The sequence below is a fragment of the Bos javanicus genome, chromosome 23 (assembly GCF_032452875.1).
Source record: "Bos javanicus breed banteng chromosome 23, ARS-OSU_banteng_1.0, whole genome shotgun sequence".
Lineage (NCBI taxonomy): Eukaryota > Metazoa > Chordata > Mammalia > Artiodactyla > Bovidae > Bos > Bos javanicus.
Window position 1 is genome coordinate 15,328,810 of NC_083890.1, and position 3,996 is coordinate 15,332,805.

General features: G+C 55.7%; 1 long non-coding RNA gene across 1 annotated transcript; it reads left to right on the forward strand.

Annotated features, from left to right (window-relative positions):
* On the forward strand, positions 1–946 carry LOC133236243 (uncharacterized). The gene is made up of 2 exons (XR_009732805.1): positions 1–147; positions 224–946. It is a non-coding gene; the product is annotated as an uncharacterized LOC133236243 (long non-coding RNA).
* The last annotated feature ends 3,050 nt before the right edge of the window (positions 947–3,996 follow it).

The window sequence follows — 3,996 nt, forward strand, 5'->3', positions numbered from 1 at the left end:
GCAACCTACACACACAGCGGGGCCTTCCAGTGGCCTTTCCCCTGCATCTTATTGGCTGCTCTCTTCCCTCCCGCCTCCACCCCAGCTTCCTCTGCACCATCTGTCCCTCTGCCATTGTACTTTCCTCAGCTCCTTCTCATCCTGCAGGTTCGCTTTCCATACTGTGCTTTTGGATGACCAGCCATTTTAGCCTCTGTTTAATTTTCTTGCAATTCTTTTGCAGTTGTCTTATCAGCCCTGGGATTTCTTTGGAAGGAATGATGCTAAAGCTGAAACTCCAGTACTTTGGCCACCTCCTGCGAAGAGTTGACTCATTGGAAAAGACCCTGATGCTGGGAGGGATTGAGGGCAAGAGGAGAAGGGGACAACAGAGGATGAGATGGCTGGATGGCATCACTGATTCGATGGACGTGAGTCTGAGTGAACTCCGGGAGTTGGTGATGGACAGGGAGGCCTGGCGTGCTGCGATTCATGGGGTTGCGAAGAGTTGGACATGACTGAGCGACTGATCTGATCTGATCTGATCTGATCTATGCATCCATTGATTTTTTTTTTTTTTCTTTTTGGTCTGTGTCACTCCACTAAAATGAAAGAAACATGAGGGCAAGAAACATGACCATCTCCTCAGCACAACTGGTCTAGTGTTGGCCTTGCACATAAAACATGTTAAAAAATTCTACATTTGATCAACAAAGGAATTCTCCATAATTCCTAAAAGGCCAAGGCCTTTAGGAACTCGGTAAAGATGCTGAAGACCATTTAGTTACCATCTTGGTCCATCCCTGAACCCTTCCAGACTTTTCAAAAGGTCTCAGCACCAGGAATTCTTTGAGCCTGCTTTAGTCTGCCTGCCTCTGGCCACCTTGGCCTTTTCTCCTGCTTCTGCTCTCCCCAAGCATACCTTTAACAACATGCCTGGAATAAAGCTTCATTTCTAAAACACCTACTATGTGCCAGGTATAGCTAGTCCTCCCAACCAACTCCAGAAGATAGATTTAAAAAAAGAAATGAAAAGACATGGCCAGAAAGAGGCTAAATCATTTGCCCAAGACCACACTAGTGAGTGGGAAGTAAGTAAGTAAGTGTTAGTTGCTCACTCATGCCTGACTCTTTGAGATCCCACGGACTGAAGCCCACCAGGCTCTTCTGTCCATGAGATTTTCCAGGCAAGGATACTGGAATAGGTTGCCGTTTCCTTCTCCAGGGGATCTTCCCAATGCAGGGATCAAACCCAGGTCTCCTGCACTGCAGGCGGATTCTTTACTGACTGAGCTACAAGGATAAGAGTGGGAAATACAGGACAATCTGATTTACTTTAACTGTCCCAAATTAGTGGGTGGGGCTGTGAGAAGGTTTTTGTTTTTTAATATTTATTTTTTATTTGGCTGCACGGGGTCTTAGTTGTGGCATGTGGGATCTAATTCCCTGACCAAGGATCGAACTCAGACCCCCTGCATAGAGCATGGAGTCAGCCACTGGACCACCAGGCAACGTCCCTGTGAGAAGATTTTAAGGCCTCCTTCCTTGTAGCATGCTTACCCCTCCCTTGATGCCCCGTCTTGCCCTTCAGCCCTGGGGGTTCCACCAGAAGCAGGAGATAAGAAATCAGGACCCCCAAAGTTAGAAATCCAGGGAGGGTGAAGTCAGGGTGATAGTGTCGGGGGATGTGGGGTTTGGTCTTAGGCAGAACAGAGCTCGGGCTTCAGGTGGGCATGTGAAAGGAGGGGATGGTAAAAGGGAAAGACGGCCTGGGTGGGGGGTGATGGGGACATCTAAGCACCCTGGTTCTGAACGCCTGTGTCTCCTTGCCTCGCCTGCCACACAGCTCCACTTAGGAGGCTGCAGGTTTGCCATTCCCACTCGGCAGGCAGGGCGGGGCAGGAAGGGGACCGCTCCTCACTCCTTGACCTACCTGCCTGTAGTCCCCACAGCCCACCTGATAGGCAAAGCATTCGCAGGAGCTGAGTCGAGAAGAGGGGGGCAGGTGGGAGGGAAGTGGCTCTGCTCATCTTTGGGAGAGAAGAGTGCAGCCAGGAAGGAGGGGGGCAGGACAGTGCAGCCAAGTAGGGGTGAGAAGCCAGGGCTGGTGGAGAAGGAGGGGCTCTGGTGGGGTGGGGAGAGCAGGACCCAAGGTGGACCACTGTCAGAACAGCCTCCCCCATCCAGTTCAGCCCAGCCTGGGAAGGGAAGTGGGGAGGGGTCCTGTCACCAGGAGACCCTTTGTACTGCTAGCTTTTTGCAGCAGAAATAGCCCCTTTCTAACCGGCAGCCTCCTACTCACCGGGCTGATAGGAATTCCCTCCCACCCCCAGGCCCCCAGGCCTGGAGGGTTAGGGACAGGAGGATGTGTAGGCCAACCCCACACACCCCACCCTGAGTGTCGGCAGACTCTTGCCTCAACTTCAGACCCTGGTCCCATCCCAGCCTGGGAGAGGAGTGCCAGGGATCAAAAGAGTGAGATCAGGTGGTCTCTGGCATTCTTGAGAGCTTTCCCTGCTGCTAGGCCACTCCCCTAGCCCAGGGGTGGGTGGGTTTACCATCCCATCCCAACCCCCTCTCCTTCCTGTTCCGACACCTTCTTCCCACATGCAAGAGGGGGAAGACTATAGACACTCAAAAACTCAGTTCAAATCCTGACCTTGCTTCTAAGTAGCTGTGTGGCCTTGGGCAAGTCGCTTAACCTCTCAGAGCCTGTTTCCCTGTCTCTAAAATGTCATCTCTAAAAATCATGAACATAGGAGCTAGACTGACCTTATGATGTCTTAGGGAAGACGGAGCGACAGGACATCTGGTAAGCCAAAAGCATCTCACAGCATTGTCTTCCGGTCTCTTTCCCAGGGAGGGGAAGCCCTGGCGAACTTCCTGGAGGAGGTGGCTGGGGAGTGTTGAGGGTCCGGCAGGGGTCGCTGTGAGTGCGCAGGCCCATCGGGACCTCCCTGGGGCTTTGGGGACGGGGGTGTCGGGGGTGGAAAGGGCAGTGGAGCTTCTCTGAGCTGACACGAACCCTCCCCAAACAGGCACCACCCGCCCAGTCTCTTGTTGCTCTCAGCCCAAGGCGAGACTCGGGCCGCACCTCCCGGCTCTCTCCGCCGCCCCCCTACCCAGGGCCCCCCTGACCCACACCCTAGGGCGGGCTGGTCTCCCCTTGGGGGGCCGGGGCCAAGAATGGGCGCGTGAACTGGGGCAAATTAACACGTAGGAAAACACCCCGGCACCTGGAGAAACAGGAGCTGGGGCCGGGGGAGGGCGGCCAGAGCCTTGGAAGTCAGAACCCGAACGGAGCGATAATTCACCCGAGTGTCCGCGGCCTCCCGCCCGCTCCCCGCCCCCGCCGCTCGGCCTCCGGTTTCAAAGGCGGACAAACAGCACACTGTGCTGGTCCCGGCTCCCTCGCTAAATCTTCCTGTCTTCAGCTTCTGGTAACCTGAGCCGGCAGAGCTGACCCTCCCTCGGAGGCCTAATGGGTACCGGGAGAGGGGAGAAGGCGGTGGGAGGAAGACGGAGGGGAGGGGATGGAGAATGCCGACCCGCGCCGCTGGGACCTCAGCCCTCACCCCCTCCTTCTCAGGGGCGCCCGGCCAGCCGCCCCCATCCCTGCACTTTGGGGGTGGTGGGGCGGGGGGTACAGTGGGCGAATGTTGCTTTAGAGCAAGCCTTTGCTTTCACATACACTGCCGCTTTGGCCTGTGTTTGCGCTTCTAGATGCTTCTGCGCGTGGACAGAGTGTGAGTCTGTGTGTGAGAAGGGAGGGGGGTGGCTGTTGTGAACTCACACCTCAGCATGTGGAAAAGTCATTTTTGTGCTTAAGTCGGGCACCCTCGTCGTGGGAAGACCGAGGAGCCCCGCTCCTTCCCCCTCCCTTCTCCCCTTCCTCCTCCCCCCTCCTCCCCTTTCTCTGCTCCCTCCTCCTTCCCCTCCCCCTCCCCTCACCCCTCGGGAGAGTGAAGTAACCCCAGAAGGGCCTCCCACAGCCACTCCTGACCAGAGGCAGGGCTG